Source organism: Corvus kubaryi, unplaced genomic scaffold (assembly GCF_017639235.1).
Source record: "Corvus kubaryi isolate FWS band 111438036 unplaced genomic scaffold, C.kubaryi_AGA036_p1.0 37397, whole genome shotgun sequence".
NCBI classification, from domain to species: domain Eukaryota; kingdom Metazoa; phylum Chordata; class Aves; order Passeriformes; family Corvidae; genus Corvus; species Corvus kubaryi.
Window position 1 is genome coordinate 8,195,574 of NW_024581136.1, and position 19,501 is coordinate 8,215,074.

A 19,501-nucleotide genomic window follows, 5' to 3' on the forward strand; every position below is an offset into this window, starting at 1 on the left:
GAAAAAAATTGTTTTGTCATGTATTTTTAAGTAGTCTAATCTTCAACTGTCTCAGATTTCTTTACAACCCACTGGCTACGGTCCTATAAACACCACCTGGGCAGTTTCACAAGCTTTAAAGTTTTGTGCGAGTGTGTGTGTGTGTGTGTGTGTGTGCGCGCGTGTGTGCAGTAAGTTGTTTAAAAGGCATCGTTACCATTCAGAGGTATAAAAGTATTGCCCTGATCTTTGGCGTGATGGGATTTGGTTTTTGGATTTGGAAGGGGTTTTTTTACATGCACCTCTCATTTTACTTAACTTTTTAAAGATGGGAAAAGCTGGAGGCTTTAGTTTTCTGGAGACTTTTCTCGTTATTCATCTGTTTGGTCGCCTTAGCTGCACAAAAGCGTATCAGCTGCGTTATGAAAAATGGCCTAAGCCCAGAGAATGTCACAGTGGTCGACTTATTATTTTAGCCCTTCTTTAAAAAAAAAAAAAAGAAAAAGAAAACTCGGGGAAAGTTTGCTTTTGATGAATTCAATAAAAGCGGCACTGCAACGGAAGAGATTTTAAGCTAAAATCATACAGCATGGGGGCAAAAGCTTAGATCAGCCAGATGGCCAAAGGTAGACAGAGTTTGCCCGCTTTAAACCAATCCACTGCAGTTACAGTCTTCCAGACTTTCAGCTTCTTATTATGTTTATCGTGCTTTGTCCCACTCCCCCCCCCTTAAAAGTGTCTCAATAAACAAATAAACAAAAGTAAGCTTTTACAATTCATATGTCACAAACAGTTTTTCTTTTCTCTTCAGGGCAGGATTTTTCTCTTTTATTCTTTTTTTTCTTTTTTTTTCTTTCTTTTTTCTTTTTTTTCTTTTTTTTCCTTCTTTTTCCTTTTTTTTCTTCTTTTTTCCTTTTGTTTTTCTTTTTTTTTCTTTTTTTTAATTAGTTAAAAAAAAAGGGCACAGCATTCATAGCCCCTGGGCAAGGTGTTACTTTTTAATTTACCAGCACCTCATGTCTCGTCTCCAGGGAGGGCTTCCAGGCCGTAACCAGAAAGGACAAGTCTAAGGGACTGCAGGGATTGCAGATGAAGGCTGTGCTGTGAATCAGCTCCTGTCCTTCTTCTGAGTAATAAATAGATCTAAATAATAACTGCGATTAATAATCATAACAAAAATAAATACCACAGGCTAGCGACTGTGTGAGGCAGGGGATTGAATTCGGTGTGGGCTTTGTTTATTGTTAAGAAACACCCATAAACAGCCCTAAAACCACTAGTAAACTCTAATCTCCTCTGGCGTAATCAGCTTTGCAATTCTTGTGATTTCAGTGGCACTCGGAGTCTGCCGTTGGCTTCCAGAAAGTTGTCCTGGCTGTAAGCGAGGGCAGAGATATGGCGCCTTAGCCTGGGTCCGAGGTTGTGCCCACCTGCTTTAGTAACAGGACAGATTTTCTGGTGCGGCTGGACCGAAGGAGGCAGTTCTGTCTGTGCAGGGGTGGCAATAATCTGCAGGAGCAGTGCAGACTAAAAGTTCCCTGCCTGCCCTGCCGGTCCTGCCCGGGCTCCTCTCGCCCCTTGCCCATTCTATAATTCTCCCATCCTGGAGAACACGTGTCCTCGCCTCTCCGTGGGAGGGGGTCTACAGCCGCCCGCAAGTGCCTAACGCCGAGCCGAACGCCCCCCCCCACCTCTGCCCTTGCGCCGCGGCCCCGGTACCCGGCGCACCGGACCCAGCCGGGCCGCGCAGACGGCGGGCGAGAGGCCGGGGCCGGCGCACCCCTGTGCCCTCAGCCATCTGTGCCCCGACGGCCGGAGAGCCCCCGACACTCGCACAGGTAGCGCGGCCGCCGGAGTGCGGGTCCCCGCGGGGCGGCCGCGGGTCCCTCCACCCCGAGGGAGCCGCCGGCTCCACGCGTGGAGGCGGCAGGTGCTGCCAGAGCACCAAGGGGGGCCGAAGGTCCTGCCTGTGGTCCAGTCTTCGGGCGGGGAATGCTACGGACAGTGCCCGGGAGCACAGGATTATCCCCGGGAGCCAGCTGTTTCCCCAGGGCAGTGGGGATTTGAACTCTTAATATTTGGCTTAATTTGTAAACGATTAAACGAAATAGGAGAAAAACGCGCAACTCTTCTAAAAGCCAGCTACGGAGCAGAGGAAAGAGCATGGTTTTGCGTGTCCATCTGAGTGGACGAGGCACGCACTGGACACTGTACCCTTTCAAAGAGCAAATTTAGTGCGGAGTTTCCTAACGCCTAACGACCTCCTGGAACTGCTCCCCGACAGGCGCTGCCGGGATGAACACGGCACCAGTCCTGACAGTGGTCAGGAGCAGAAACCAGTTTGCAGTTTTTTCCCCGCTGGCGCAGTGGCTTGCGAGAAGCACTGAAATAAGAGTAAAAAGTTGCTGGCAGGAAAAACTTTGGAAAAAGCAGCTCCCCCACTCGTGTGTGTGGGGAGCTGAGGAGCCCCGGGCACCGGGGTGTGAGTGGGCACCTGTGTCCCACTTAGCAAGCCCTGACCTTCGGCAGCCCCTGCTGCTGCCCAGCGAGTGGGTCTAACTTGTGTTCCTGCCTCCAGCCGTGGCTGCGCTTAACGGGTCACCTCGACGTGGGCAAGGGAGACGTCTGGGGGAATCCTGGTGACCTTCTAGACGCCTTTTTCCCAAAACGCTTGAGAAATCCGTTAAATCAAAGACCTCGAGAGGTCGGAAGTCACCCCTTGCATCCCCAAAGAACGCAGGCTGGGGAAATTTGAAGAGGCTTCATCACTCTGGGAATGACAGCACACCATCGAGGGGTGTTTAGAAAATTTGGAGGAAGCAGCTCAATCAGTCAAGCAAAGAAGTTTTGGTTTTGGTTTAGGAGTATTTTTTGCCCATAAAATAATATCGATTCTGAGCGGTTTTACAGAAAAGAGGGTAAATCAGAGGATAAAGGGATACGATAAAGGGATACAATACCCAGTCCCATGCTGCCGGAAGCGTACCTGCCCCTGCTTGCACAAATGATCTGGACTAAGTCTGGCACCACAGAGCCCTGCTGCCCCTCGGAGCTGCCCCCTTGGCTCTTCCTCCCCAGCGCTTCCCTCTGCGTGGGACGGATCCCACCGCCTCTCCCAGAGCCACTCAGCCCCGGCTGTGAAGCGGGTGCAGAGCGCTTGCAGATGCCCCGGGGATACGTGATGCTGTGAGCGCTGCTGGCGTTACCTTCACCCCCGGGTCCCTCGAGGGACGACGACGCGGGGGAGCTCCGCAGTTTGGAGAGGGTGAAGGGTCAGCTTGTCCCGGGGCGGGGGCCCGAGCACTGCCGGCTGGACTGGGCGTCCCCACCTTGGTCACCAGCTGGGCTTCCCCATTACGGCCACTAACTGATTGGACGCCCACGCATCGTGACCCGACTCCATTGGGATCCGGGCCCGCTCTGGGCACGGTGGGCCCGGAGGCAGCCCAGAGTCACGTCCCGGGATGCAGCCTCGCCGCTTCACTGTAGGAAATATGGACATGTGGTCATATTTACGGTGTGCAAGTTAGTAGACGGGCTGGCGTGTCCTCCCAGCTCTAGGCTGCCCGTGAAACGCTGATGTTCAGTCCCCGCCCCGCCATGTTACAGCTCCTCTGCTCTGCGGGGAAACTCGCCCTGGCTCTGAGGCCCTTTGCTCTGGACTTCACACCTTCTGAGGACCGATCCTGGAGCTCCTAACCAACCCAAACTTCCCTGAAGAAAAATAATTTTTTTTTTCGGTTTTGATCCTCCGAGTGTTTTCACAAGTCAGGACTCAGCCAAGGAACGGAGAAATGTGGAAGTCATTCCCTCCGGCTGCCCAAAGTGCCTGCTAAGGACGGGCTTGGGGGCAGAGGCATCCACGGCAATCCTTGCTGTTCTCGAAGGCGGTGCCTTGTTTCAGTGTTTATGTCCCGTACTGCAAATGTCACCAGAATGCAACTTTAGTTCTTTGTGGTTAATATTTTTCGCCCGAGGTCTATCACTGGCATTAATTGTCCCAATAAATTGAGATATAGTGTGCATAATGCAATGTAACAATATGGTTATATTCCACGTGTATGACTTAATTAAGCTATTTGCAGCCTGATGCTGCAAGTCAACGGGTGTGCAAGTGGATTAACAATGTACTGTTCTCGTATCCTCAGGATGGTGCATAATTACTTTACTGGTGGTACATATCAATTTTTGATGATTGCAGAACACATGCTCACTTTACCAACAAGAGCTTTAATAACTCTCCGTTGTGTTTTTAAAAAGCGTTGTTTGGAAATATTTGGAAGCCTCTGCAAATAATGTTCGAGGTTCGTGGCGCGAGGTTTAGACCCGATCTCTGTTTGATGGAGTGCAGAGATTGTGAGGCAGCGCCCAACCTCACTGCCCGCTCCCGTGGCCGGAAGGAGCGCGGGGCCGGGCCGGCCGTCGAGGCACTCGGCAGGTCCCCGGGGACGGGGCCGTGCGGAGAGGCGGGGGGCAGCGTGCCCCAGCACACGCTCCTGACATTTGCCAGCGGAGTAATGCAATTAGGAAACTCGATTACAGGGCGGCGGCGGGGCTGGGGAGCCCGGGGCCTTTGTTCCCGGGAAGATGGCGCCAGGGTCTGGCCGGTGGGATTTAGCGTGTGCCTCTCCAGGCAAAGGTGGAGGAGGACGAGTGCCGACCTTTCTGGGGACAACCTAATTCTGCAGCCTAATCGCGTTGGGGAGGCAGGTACCATCCATCAGAGCGAGTTCCCTGCGCGGCGCCGAGCGGGGCCGGGCTGCCCGCCCGGCCGGGCACCGCCGCCGGCCCAGCGCTCTGCGGCACCAGGCGCAGCCCGTCACGAACACGAGAAGAGAGCAAACAACGTGCTAAGAGCAGACGCATGACACTGGCACGCTCAGGCGTCGCTCGGGAGCCCGACAGGGGTGGCCTCGAGGGGCCGGGCTGGGTGCGCCTGTCTGCGGGCTGGACTCGGGCTCCGGCGTAACCAGAGGCAGATGCGCTCCTTGGCTTGGGAGGGCGTTTAGCAACTCCCAGCCGCCGGGGCTGGCCAGAGAGTGGGCTGCCAGCCCTGCAGGAGTGGCGAGCAGCCCGTGGCGCCGGGCGAGGACAGCAGCGCGCGGCCTGTGCCGGCCCCCGGCCCCCTGCTCCGCGCCCCACTCCGCGCCCAGGCGTGGTGTCGCTGCTGCTCCAGAGCCTTTCTGGAAGAAGACGATTTGTTCTTGTACCTGAAGCAGGTGATGTTTATGCAGAGACATCTGAATGACAGCAGGAGTGAAGGACAAATCTAATAAAGCCTAATAAACCGTGAGAGTCTAAATGTCATTAAACTTACAAAGATGAGAATCCAAATCACCAAAAAGGTAAATGTGTTCATTAGCCTGATCTCTGAAGACTGTCGAACATTTCATTAATTTATAATTTATGATTGTTTGACAAATATTGAAAAGTATGTAAATATGAGGGGGATAATGTCTTTTCTGCGGGAGATAAGGAAATGACCCAAACTGTACGTGCCTGCTAGATTACACACGAGGTTCCATCTATCTGTTATCAAACTGTGCTTTCCCTTTATACAACATATTGTGCAACTGACAAGTGAAATAGTGCAGATAAACCAATGGTTTAAAACGTAATAAAGACAACAGCCATTTGCATTTTTTACATTTTATTACAAAGGTAATTTACTATGACACATTTCTGAATGTAATTTATGAAAACATTGTAAGGCAATTATATAATGTATACAGCACTCGGAGACACAGAAAGTCAGATAAATAATAATCTTATGGATCTTTAGAGACTTTCTATAACACTGAAAATATAGACTTTTGCAGGAACAGCAGTAAAACATAAAATCATAGAAATAAAATGCAGAGTGATGTAATAAAGAGGAAATGGGTGTACTTCGAAGTGGAATTGCAACATTAGATATTCAAGGAAACAATTTCATCTATTCCAAAGAACTGGATCATCTCAGAATATTATTTTTTTCCTACGTCTGTGCTGTGAGATAGGCTTCAAAAGAAAAGAGAATTTCTGAGCAAAGCGTCTTGCGCCCCAATCCTCTTTGGTGGACCAAGAAGTGGACGTTCCAGTGGGGGACCCCGGGTAGGCAGGGAACGGAACCCTGGGGAGGCAGAGAACGGCCTCCCTTTGCTCTCCCGTGACAAAGGCGAATTGTGAGTTTATTATCACTTCTCAGAGAGACAGGGGGGCAGCCGGCGTTGTTTGGCGTGGGCAGAGGAGGCTGCACGGGGCCGGGGGCGCGGGCAGGCCTGAGCAGTGCCGGCTGCTGCCTGCCCTCTCCTCATCCCACCGGCTGAACCCGGGGAGGGTTTCCACAGTGCCCCCGCTTCTCTGCACTGCGCCCACTTTCTCATGCCCCAGTGAAGTCCACGGCGACGTGGCCACTGTTCTGGTGGACGAGGGGCACAGGGTGGCTGCCCGGATGCGGTCCTGGGCCACCTTCGCCCGCCCCCCCGGCTCTCCGCGGCTGGCGCAGGTGCGCTTCGGTGCTTACCGTGGAGAGCAGGGAGATGCCCCGAAGATGAGGGGACAGCATCCCCTGATAAATATCTCTATGTGCCTCCAACAAGGTATTTGCACTCGGAGGGTCAGCAACCCATCGCGTGCAACTGCCTTGGGTTTGGGTTTTGTGCTTGAGCGTTTTTATTCCCAAAGCCACCCAGCAGACAATAAGCCACAGAGCAGAGTTTTCTAAAAGCCCCGCATTTCCCAGAAAGGGCTCAGTGTCTTTGTCTTTACATAAAACAGTTCCCGTTGGCCAAATGTGCCTGTAACGAGCTTGTAAAACAAACCAGAAATCTCAGCTCGTCCTCGAGACTAGAACCAAGTCGCTTTATTCCAAGTCGCTTTATTCCCAAATCTTGCAAATATGTTAGGAGTGTTAGAAGTGGGACTAAAAAGCCTCCTAGCAGAGCTGGTTACCTGCTGTGAGCCTCACTGACACAGACCCTTTCACCATACATATTAAATCTCTTACCCTAAGAAAACAGGCACTTGTCACAATTGAAACCCGACGTACTGGGGCAGCGGGATGTAAGAGTTTAGGGAACGCCGTATTTTCCCCGGAGGCCCTCCCGAGCGGAGGTCCGAACACACCTCTCCGAGAGGCCTGCAGGGTCTGCCCAGCGTTTCAGAGGGCCACATCCAGAGTGTGTTCCAGAGAGGTGACCCTCGACGGCCTCCCCTGTGCACAGCCAGCACCTCTCCCCTGGCCTGGTGCTTAGTTGTTTATGGACTGAAAGAGGTTGTAATGAGATGGCAGGTGATTTCCTCCCCGCCCAGAACCTCGTTTGTTACGCTCCCCCTCCCCGTTGGGTGTCTCGGCTGTCTTCCCCGACGGCAGATCCCGATGCTTGCCCGAAGCCCGGGGCTGTAGGCCACGGCCGGCGGCCGCGCTGCCCGGCTTTGGGAAGCGCCGAGACGGGGGGCCGCCAGCTCTCCTCTCCCCGCCCTTCGGCAGCACGCTGTCATTCTTTCCCATCTCTGGAATATGTGTTTTATTACAAATTATTTCATTTGATGAGCAACATTCCCACCGCCCTGAGCAGTCTAAGTGGAAAAAGGTTTACTTGGCTTTGCAAAACAGTTTCAATGATAATAGTTCCAAAAAAAAAAAAAAAAAAAAGTCAACTACGCTCACACAAGAATATTTAGATAAACCCAGAAGGGCTGAACTGGCTTCTACGGACCTGGGCTGAGAGGTTTTCCACCCAAAGTAGCCCTCATCTCTGTTTTTTCTTCTAACAGAGACAAGGAACAAGAGATCTCCTATCCCACCATCCCACATCTACTTCCAGGGCAGGTCCTCCCCGTCCAATCCTCACACGGCTGCTTCTGACCACCTTGGATAAAAGACTGGCGATTGTTCAAAACTGGCAAAATGTCTCCTGTAGTTTAGTTCAATATATGCCAGGCGACGGAAAGACACTGGCAACCCTTTTTTTTCAGGGCGTAAATGATTTCTTACAACACTCGCGGGTTTGTAACTTACAACGAAAGGAGGAAAAAAGGCAGAGACGGCTGGAGGCTGGGCTGGGAGAAGCCCACCGATCCCTGAGTCATAAAAGCGTACAATGAAAGGGCTTTATTGTCTCTCGTTAAGCAGTTCATAAGTGACCCCGTTTATTTCTGAATAGCCATGTTTTGATGACTTATAGTATATGCAAAAACAAACTTTCCCGCGGTGTTTTTTTTTCTCTCCGTCATGCTTTTCTTTTCAAACAGCCAGATGATTTTAAAAAGAAAAACACCCAGAAATGATAAATCGCGTCGCATAGCTAATGGCTGGAGGGCACGTTTACCAATTCATAATCATTTATTCTTGGTGATGTATGACCCTTACTCTTAAATCTCAAAAGCTTCTATTTGAAGGTGTAAATAGCTTTTTCCCCCCTTGCAGTAAACCTTACTGCATTAGCAGTGATTGATCTCCTGTACAATTCGTCCCAGAGTGCTATTTTAGAGGGGGAACACTGGCTTTTGGAGATTAACTGGGGAGTCTGTTACATATTAATGAACCTAGGAGATATACTAACGTTTTGGTAATTTAGTTATTTGTGTCTATAGCTTTCGCCGTTATTTTCTCTTAGACCCCCGCGGTTGTTATACATCGAATTAAAAAGTGGTCCTTCCGCATCATTTTTTCAGTGGCAACTAAATGCCATTTAATGTGAAAAACAAATGTTGACTTGTCTCTTGAAGGAAGTGTGTTTCTTGGCAAGACATCAAAGTGTTTTAAACTGTATTAGAAGGGTTTGTTAGTTTTCTTACCCAGAGCCTACGGTAATGTAGGGAAACAGCCTCTCGGTGGAAGCACCCGTCGGAGGGGGGAGCGGGCGCTGCGCAGTGCTGCACATAGGTGCACGCTCGAGAGGCGGCTTCAGCTGCAGCAGGAATGCACCTCTTCGCTGGGATTACAGCCTTGATTACCGTGCTAATGAATAGGGATGTTAAAGAGTCGTCCGGAAACCCGTCTGTGAGAAGGAGGAGTGAGAAACTCCTAGGTTGGGCTTAGCCTGCAGAGAGAGCAACTTCACTAAAATGCCATTAACCTACTGCTCCTTAGCAGACACTCTGGTAAAGCACCTCGGAGATGTCTGAGAAAGGGCTGAGGTGGAAGTAGGGGGTGGAATCCCTGCTGGGCTCTCGCCTCTGCCCCCGCAGCTGATGCGGGGCTGCGGAGCGGGCAGGGCAGCCTGGAGACGCCCGGCCGGGCACCGCGCACTCGGCGCTGGGGCAGCCGCTGCCCCACTCCTCGGCGGAAAAATAGTGCCGGGGAGATGCGGGGTGGGGGACAAGGGGGCCCAGAGGTTGTTTTCAGTGGTTCCACTCCCTATTAACTTTGACATCTTTCTCGGATTTATAAATTAGATTTCATTATCCTCGAAGGTCGTTAAAGTAGGCAGCTCAGCTAAGAATTAATGCGTGCAAACCCGCTCGCTACAGCTGGCTTCTCCCTGAGCTGTCTGGTGGGCTCAGGAAGTTGGCGGAGGCTTCAGTCACTCCAGTGGTCAAAGAGAGATACCGGTCCCTTCTGCCTTCCTCCTGCCATTTATCGCCGCTAGAAGGTTGAAATGCGGCTGGCCACCAGCCTGGAGAGAGCAGCGAGCAGATTCCCAAGGCAAATGGACCTGCCCTTATCTTTGAAGGAAACAAACATGTTTCTCCCCCCGCGTCCCGTCCCAAAGTTAAACATTTGTTTAGGACAAACTCGAGAAGCAACAGTCTTTGCGAGAACTTTGTTTTCCCCTTCTCCTTGTGAATAACAAAGTGGTCATAGGCTACTCGGCCAGTTGGCGAGGAGAGAACTTTTGTTTTCCGGGGCGATTTATGTTCTTTATAAATATGTGGTTTGGAAAATAAAAAGAGACTTGAAAACGTTGTTACAATGAAAAAGGACAAATTAGAAGACATTTTCTGTGATCAAAGGAGGAAGAGAAAGCGAGTAGGGGTATTCAAAAAGCTTGACTTATTCACATAACTCCTTTGGAGCCCAGGGGCAACAAGCGTGTCTTACATTGAAAAGGCGGCTCTATTCAGAGTGCAGGTGCGAAGTGGTGTGGCACATTCTGCCACATTATGTAAAGGTTGTTGGAGATTAGTGTTCAGACTTAATAACTAAAGCGCTTGATTTACATTGGAAAAAAGCCCCCTCATCCGTGAAAGCAAAATAATTTAACGCGTGATCATTTCGAGTGCTGCTGATATCCTAATACTTGCATTGTTCTCGGCCAAGTACTAGAGGAGCGCGGATTGATGCTTTTGGGAACCTATCATTTACAGCCACTGAACTCTGCTCAGAACTGAAGGTCTGGAGGGGAGATAAAAGAGGGGCACAAGAGAAAAGTTTCGCATTAGGGAAAAAAAAAAAGAGAGAGAGAGAGAACAATATAAACGTGACAGTTCTCCTCCTCCCCGCAGAGGACTCCATGCCTCCTGTCCAGTGCCAGGGTGAAGCAGCGTCCAGGTCTACGGAGACGAAAATTGGGCTCAGGTCTCAGGCTCTTCCCTACTCCGCCTTCCCCCGTCGGAGCAGAATTACTTACCTTACTAATTATTCATATTTATGTAAATGTCATTAGTTAATGTAACTTTCTATAAAAAGATAATCAGGCGAGAACGGAGCATAGGTATTACCTTAAGTGCATTGGCTCTGGTTGTTTCATTCATATGTTAATACACGTGATGCAGTCGCGCCAGGCGTGGGGAGGGTGGAGAGGAGGGGAGAGGAGGAAAGCAAGGGAAAGAAATTAAATAATAATAACAAAGCCCCACAAAGGCTTCAAGTTTGCATCGCGGGACCAAGGAACACGATGCCTTCTGATGCGCTGAACAAAGGGAGACCCGGCGCCGTCCCAGCCGCGGCGGCTGTCCGGCCATTCCTGCAACTTTGGGTGGCTTTTTTGTTTGTTTGTGTCCCCTCCTCTCCTAAAGGAGAATTTTATGCTTCAAACCGTTTCGATCTACCCAAATCCTCGTGCCGAGCCTAGTCCCTCAATTCCCGAACGACCCGAATTAAAGTATCTTTGTACGGGACACGCACCAATTAAAATTGCAATACTTTTTTGCATCTCCCTTTTTAGTGTAAGCATTTTAGGGCCATTTCCATAAATTCTCTGCAAGAATAAAGGCTATAATGGGAACAAGGTGAGAAAGCTGTTAACCATTGTTTCAGCAAGAAAAGGTCGTAAGTCAGGCAATTGGTGTCTGACCTGTCAGGATAAGGTATAAAGGCTTTATTCATGCAGTCGCTCACGATTTTCTCAGCTCTCACAAAAGTGTTTTTATGATTCTGTTTTCTTACCTCGTTCCTTAATTAAAAAGCTGAATGATTAGAATAGCACCTGCATAATGTCTGAACGACGCCTGCATACTAATTCACGAGTCTTTACATCTAGTAATTATAACATAAAATCAGAGATTGAATAAAACAGAAGGATTTTGCCCTTAAAGCCCTGCTAATCCTCTTTTAAAAGAGTCTGCTGAAATAATTCAGAACAGTTTCCGGAAGTTGGATTACCGACTCTTTTTTGACTATTTACAATGAAATGATATTTCACACTTAAAGGACTCTCTGTATTTCTACAACAGGTTTTTTAAGGTGGCCTGTTTTCTAGACAATAACAATCCAGTAATTCCTTTCTTTTCCTACCCGTTTTTTCCCTCTTCCTGCCAGCAAGATCTTCATCTTTATCAAGTATATGCGAGGATTAATATGTCCTCAGGTAGGGATAACAAAACCTCCCCCCTTGAAACCTCCCTTTGACTCCCCACTCCGGGACTCCCCGTGACGAGGGAAGGGGGAGGGCTGCGGGCGGGCAGCCGAGTTGTGCCCAAGTTCAGATGCACCCTGTTTCCCGGCCGCTCGCGGGAGCAGGCGGTGGAGCAAGGAGCTCACAGTGCTTCACTGTTGCCCCCACCCAGGGCAGAGGATAATTTAAGCCAGGAGACACTAGTCAAAAGTTGAAGACTAATTTTTTTGTGTGTCTTCCCGAAACAGTTGGGGTGATGATGGGTGAGTGGTGGAGTCCTCGCTTTTGTCTGTGTTCAGGGAGTGCTGTAGCAGGTATCCTCAGGGGCAGCAGCGAGGCGAGGGAGGCAAGGGGGGCAAGAGGGAGCTGCTGGCAGCGGGCATCGCCGCCCCGGGGGCCTCCCCCAGCGCGGGCGGGCGGCGCAGCCCCGCAGGGCTCAGCCCGGCTCCCGCTGCCGGGGGCTCAGCCCGGCCCCCCCCGGGGTGGCTTCCCCGGTCCAGGCAACCCGCGATGACCCGGACACGGGTTTTGAGGCAGTATAGAGCCGATCCTCTAGGTAACACTGACTAGGGGGGGAAAGGAAAAAAAAATCTGCCGGTCTATTAGAGCGTCCTACTTATTTTAGGAAAAAGGTTTCCTTGTAGACCGGGGAGCTCCAGCCCGGCCATGGGGTTGGCTGCCTCATGACGAAGAAGAAGACGAAGCTGATGCGCAATTTTGAAACGCGGGAGCTGGTGCGTGCACCCTCTGCAGCTCTGCTGGGTCTCGGCACCTGATCCAGAGGAGCCAGCCTGGCCTCGGAGCGGGGTGGATCCAAATGTAGAAGAAGTTGAGAATAAAGTCAGCCTCACGGGAAATTGCAGAGGTTTCTCTGAGGTGTTGCCATCATTAGGAACACCATAGTCTGTTGTGCCTTTTTTTTTAACTGTTACGGGGTTGCTTTTGTGTTGACTTTTGTCCTTCCCTCTCCTTTTCCTCCCATAGTGTAATCCTGCAAAAAACTCTAAATCATCTATGAGAAAACGGAGTCAATGTGTCATTCAGCATTAAAAATCTCGGGGCTTTAACTAAAAGCTTTAATTGCTATCCTGGCCCCATTATAACCATGGGAACGACATACTCTGTTGGAAACTCAGAAATGTTACATACCGCTTTAGCAGGCGCTGCCCTTGTTTGTTTACTCTAGCTTACTTTCATTTATATCCCAGGAATATTATTTCATTAGGCTACACACGAAAAGACAAAGGGTGTAAATAAACTAACATATGGCCCAGAGGTTTTAGAGGAGCTGGAGCCGCTTAGCAAGTCATGTGGGTGATACTTGGAATCCGTCTTCTGTCCTTCCCCCGCTCCCTCATAACCTCCTTCTCCCTGTGTTTTCCTTCTACCTTCTCACGATAAGTCACGTTTGTGTCGCGACCGGCTTTGGGGCACCAGATGGTTTTTCCTTCGGACTGCAAAAATCTGGGCAGGGCAGGGATGGGGAGAGATGGACGCAGGTCCGTGTGCTTGCGCCTCTACGTGCAGTTGGAAAACTCCCGTTGACATAACAAATGTGTGTGAGGATGTGTGTACACACACAACAGCCCCGGACACGGTCGCTCTCGGGTGGGGGGCCCGGCCCCGGGAAGGGACGCCGGACCGAGCCGGGCCGTTCCGGGCTGGGCGGCCCCTTGGAGCGGGAGGCTGGCGATGCGCCGAGCACGGTCGAGCAATCTGGCGCCCACAGAGACACTTGACAACATTTTTTTGTTGTTGTTGTTTTCAATTGTAATCAGTTTCAGGATTTCTCTCCCAAAAAGCCCAGCCGGGGTTGAGCCCCGCTCCCTCCGGGAGGTGTAAGGTGTTTAACCTCACGCTGCACCTCCTTCCCCTCCGCTTCTCCCGGTAAGGTGGCGGAAACGGGTCTCGGTTACTGATTCATATTTCTAATCTTCCTTTCCTGAACATACAATGTGCTTTTGTTAAATGAATGGTCTTTAATTAATGCACTTGCACAATGCAGGGCCTTGCATGGGGATCGATGATAGGAAGCAACAGGGGATGGTTCCCTCCAAAATGGTTTGTCAGCATTGAGAAAGAAAAGGCAATGTCTATAAAAGGGCCACTAATAATGCCCACACGTCTCTCACCATGTTGTCTGAGGGGACATTCCTTCCCTTGTTGACAGTCAAGTGTAATAAGTACATGTCTTCGCTCAATCATTATAGACCATAGAATTGTATTCTTTAATTAGCATGTACTGTTAGCCTTCCTTTCCTTTATGGGCCAGATTTTGTCTTTTACATACCAGCAAAAATGTTTCCCTTAATTTCTTTTTCTTGAATTCTATTATTTCTTAAATTATTTTCTTCCTTTCTCTCTCTCCCCCTTCATGTAGTCAAATGTATTCCGTATTGACAATATTCTGGCGGCTAAAGCCAACTTTTTGTCATCTCTCTGTGTTAGGCAACTTCTTTCAAGTTTCCTTTTTTTAAAAGGAATCAAGGCAGCGCATGCGCAAGGCGCCCGCCGGGTTCGGGCCGCGGTGTGCCCGAGGCTGCTGCATCCCTCCAAACAGCAAAGCTCGCGTTTGTCATGCGAAGGGAGCTCTGAGCAGGTTCAGGAGCTGAGAAACCCTGGAACATATTAACAGCGGTCAGGAGAATACGCAAGGCAAAGAAGGCTTACTTTCAGATTACTTTAGCTGACGAAAGAATTCCGTCTGTTAAAAAAGAAATAAAATTCCCTAAATCCTCCTAGGAACCTATAAAAAGGTTATACTTCGCTGTGACAGGGTCCCATTCTGGAGGGAAGGAAATTCCTCAAAAGAACACTTACATCCTTCGAAACAACAACCCTTCGGGCGGAGGGGAGCAGCAGCCTCTCAGGTGAAAACTCAAGCTAATACTTCGAGTGTTGGTGCCCAGCATCCCAGTGTTAGTGTCCTCAGAGTCACAGAGTGCCCATGAGGAGCCAGGATGCCACTGCAGAGGTACCCGGGACACACACCCACCCCCTGAGGGACAAGGCTCCACCTGAGTGACGCTGGGCTCTGTTTCCGCACCCTGCGCCTTGGTCAATGCTTAAAGTACAATTGGTTTGAAGTCTGCGATCTGAAAAATGTTGTCTCAGAAATGAAGCCAAAGAAGGGTTTTGTTTTGTTCTTTTAATGGAAATGCCAACCTAAAACGATTAACATTAAAAGAGGTTAAAGACCAACAGAAAAAACACTCATTAACACTTGATTGTACACCACATTAATAGTACACAGGTTTGGGGATTTTTTTTCAACTAATATAAAAACCAACAGAAAGAGAAGGTTGATTACACAGTGTTTTAGGAATGGCTCGGTGTCATCAGTACAAACACATATTTTAAAAGTGCACATTTGTAAAAATAACCATAGAAATGAAATGTTTATAAATATTTATTGTAAAAAAAGATCCAAATATTAAAAATAAATAGCATGTTCAAGCACACAACAGAACATTCCTTCATCGCCAAACATGTGATAAAGAAAAATAAGGATTATAAGAAGTCTGGAAAGAGATACAGCATACCAATATTTTAAATGTTTTTCTGCGAGCTACATTTTTCAGAGGCTTCCTCTCTGTACAGTTCACAAAGAATGTGTTAGATTTTCCCATATATATGACAAGACCAAAAAATAATAACAGTAATAATAGTAATACCCACTCCACTCTAATTTGACTCTGTCTTTACTCAGAAAAAGTCCCATTAAATTAATGGTTTGTCTTAGAATGGCCGGATTTGGCTTAGATAATTCTATAACAACTAAAACAGAAGTACACTGGTGAGTTACACCTTCAAGGAATTCATATTCCGAACAGGGCATTGCATGATCTCCAATGAGAAACTACTAAATAAAATTTGATCAGGGAATCGTTTCAGTACAACACCGTTATGTTTATAAAATGAAGATACAAAAGGGATGCAGTTCGACTATCCTTACACGTACGGACAATAAAACATGAGAGCATATGGAAGCCATCACTTTGAATGCGTTAACAACTTCGATACATTGCAGTATATACATGCTTGATAGGTATTCGGACTGTTAAATGATCAAAGATTTTACTCTATGTCTACGCTCTTGCTTTCACTCTACTGGAAAGAAAACATTTTTTGGTCACATAGTGGTGTTAATTAAACCCAACATATCTGCCTTCACCCAAGAATCGCATTCTGCGCAGAGTGTGTTTAGGAATAATTTATTAGACGGAAAAGTTTGGAGGATGAAATGCAAAAACAATGGACATAATTTCAACTTTCGAACTGTAAGGTCATACAGACATCTATGGACATCTGTACACAGTCAGGGTTTCACGCAGACACACTCACATATATCCAGATGTATGTCTATACACAAGGTTCGATAGTTTGGTATTTTCTGCACCCTCTGGGCCCCTAAAGTTATCTTTAAAAGTTTGATTTTATCTCTTTAGAAACGGTTTAAAGCTAACGGGCAGGGTGAGTTTGACAGAGAGGAGAACAAATCGCTGACAAAGAACCTTTTACGTTTCATCAGCGTTGTTAGGACGACGACCAGGAATTTCTCAGATAATAACTCCCACTTCAAAGATTTCTCAGCTCAATAGAAATTGGACCATCCTTTTTATTCAACCACAAGGGCTGGCACTAAAGACGACTCAACTGTTTGAATTTTTTTCCCCCGTGTTTATTTTTCCCCTATTCACTAGGGTACTTGGATAAAATAAACAACAAGACAATTACTGGAACATGGACTTCTAACTTTCCCGGGCCCACGGCCCAGCGCCCATGGCCCCGGCCATGCGGGTGTCAAGTTCCCCCGCACCGCGGAGCCTCCACTCGCTGCCGCGCAGCGACAGCAGGACCGGGCGGAGTGGGAAGAGGGGTACGGGCATCTCTCCCCGGACGTCACCCTGCTTTCCAGGTCCTGGAGGACTTCCATCGGGACACCTGCACTCTGAGATAGAGGCAGCCCAAGGAAGGGGATCTTCCAGTCCCCATCCTATCCTCCCCTCCCAACTTGGTGGGGAGGAAAGCGAAGCAATTCTCAGGCTTTGTGGACAGTTTTGCTGCTAGAAGCTGGTCAGAAAGGCTGGGGACTACGGGCGGGAGCTCCCGCCGAGCTTGGGGGCTGGCAGACCCTTACTTTGGGGAGAAGGAGAGCGGGGCTACAGCGTCAGAACTGAGCCCGCCTCGGGGGGAGGGCGAAGCCCAGCAAAACCCAGCTCTGCCGAAGTGCATTAGGTGGAGGAAGTCTATCTCTAGCGGGGAGCAGATTGAGTGTATTAAGCTAGCATGAAACCAAAGGTCAGTGCAAATGTATCTTAATAGACTGTCTCAAATGGAGTGTGCCTCCTTTGAAGGCCGCTTGCTATTGCTCTCCTCATTACCATAGCGATCCTAACGTGGCATGCTGATGCACCATAAAACTCACACTTTCAACCCCAAAATCAGGCCCTTTGAACAACCCGAGCTTGATTAGACCTTTCTCCTTTTCTTTCCCCCCTTAAAAACCATTTCCTTGCCTTTAGAAACTCGCCCTCAAATCCCAAATGCATTCTCTGATCCTGGCAGAAAGCAGAAACAAAAGTGAGCTGAGGCGACAGTTCAAGCAGGCCTTTTCTTCCTGACAGTCTTATCCATTTTTATTATGGTCTGGAACAAGTGCCCTGTTCGCGTGGGTTTTGTTTACCGGAAATTAAATGAAAATGATTTAGTTCGCGTCAAACAAAAATATATACTTGTATACACAAGAAAAAGGGCCTGTTAGACGTAAATATTATGTCCTTAATGAAAAGACTGGACGGGCTCCAGACTTCGCCTTTCACTATTTAAGTATGACTTGCCTATTGCCATAGAAATCCTAACTTACCATGAAGATTCACCGTTGTGAAGAAATACTTCTTTGTGCGAGCTTGCTTTGATGTCTAAGGCATAAGATTCAGGCTTTCAGCTGTGTCTGTCTAGATTACCTTGAGAGCAACGGGGTAGACATCTGTAACAAGCAAATGAAAAATTAAAGGTGATTAGCCTGCACATCCAAATACTTCTGCAAATAGAGAAATAAAGAAATAAACAGATCTCAGGACATGATGGAAACATCTTCCCTATCCGCATCTGGCTTCTGCACTTCTCGATTTCCATGACACAAGTTTCGGGGGCTAGAGAGGGGCACAACTCTCCCCTGTTTAGGCTGCTCTTTCCCACATTGCTCTCACCTAGCTGATTCCCTAAGTGTATTCCCGGTAGCGACATGCTGTTGTCACTATCCGTGGTGTTTAAATACAGAAGTCGTTGCGCTTGGGCTAATGAATAAAGAAACGCCGACTTGGTGCCTTGGGAGAAAAATACAGATGTATAAGTAAGGAAAGCATTGGGCATTGGGGTGTTTTTAGTCACTGACCAGCTATTTATTTTCATGTAGCTTTTTATTTGTAAGTATCAACATGCACGTGTGTATGTGCGTGTGTGTTCAGTTGTACACACACAGTACCCCAGTCACCTGGGTACGGAGGTGATCTGTCAGACACGAGAGGATGCAGTTACAGCAGCCTTCTGTCTGCTCTCCGCAAGCCATTGAAACCCCTTCCAGCAGCCCATGCTATTTATTTGCCTATACTATCTGGTATTCTTAAACATCATTAAAGTAATTAAAAAGACACCATTCGGTAGTTTCAAGCTACCCCAGTGGAGAGGTTTGTTTATTTATTTGGGGGTTTGTTTATTTTTTACCCCCCTCCCTTCTTTCTCTGAACCAGTGCAGTGAACCCTGTAGGTTTGAGACTCTGGGACAGGATGGGGATGCTAAAGCCGCGTTGTGGGAGCAGTTCATTTCTCCTCGGGGCTGTTCGAAGGGCAGAGCCGTGGAGCATCGGCCCCAGGTCTCGGCACTGCCCGGGGCTGCCCGGCCCCCGCCCTGGCAGTGACGTCAGAGAATGGTCTCCCCCCACCCGGTCAGAACCGCCCCCCCGGGAGCTTCGGCGCCCACAGTTCAACAGGAGCCGCACTCTGGGTGGGAACGGGCATGTTTAGGTATTAGGAGTCATTACCAGTGGGAGCTAAAATGGACAGTCAATCATCGCACCCCCCTGGGCCTTTCTTTATTAGCGACTACTGGGTGGGGGGATGAAATATATATATATGTATTTATACACAGAAAGAGGGAAAAGTAAGGAGATTCTTTACAGAAACGTCCATCGAACGGGTTATTAATAAAAAAATTTAATGGATCCATTTTGTACAAATTGGTAACAAATAATAGTTTATATATATATATTTCTTAAAAAAAACACACTCTCACAGAAAATCGTGGGCAAACAGAACAGTGCAGCACACAGTACTGTTGACAAGAGAAAATCTGTACAGAGAAAATCTGTATGAAATCACTGAAGGGAAGGGGAAAGGAAAAGGGGAAGAGGAAGGGGAAGGGAAAGGAAGGGAAGGAAAGGGAAAAGGACAGGGATAAGGAAAGGGAATGCAAATCAGTTGGCGTGTAAACAGACCGGAGCAAGGCGGTCAGAGTGGGGGTGTGTGGCACGGCGGGAGGAGGCGGCAGCGCCCCGGCCGAGGCGAGCGCAGCCCTCCCGTGTGCGCGGTGCTGCGGGCGCAGGCAGGGCCCACCCGCGCGCTCCGCAGCATCTCTCCCTCCGCCAAGCGCCTCTCGCTCCCGCTCTCGCTCGGCTTCCCCGTGCCCGGCGCGGCGCTCCCTGTGCCGGCCGGGCCGGGCCGGGCCGGGCCGGCCGCCACCGCCCCCGGCGCGCCCTAGC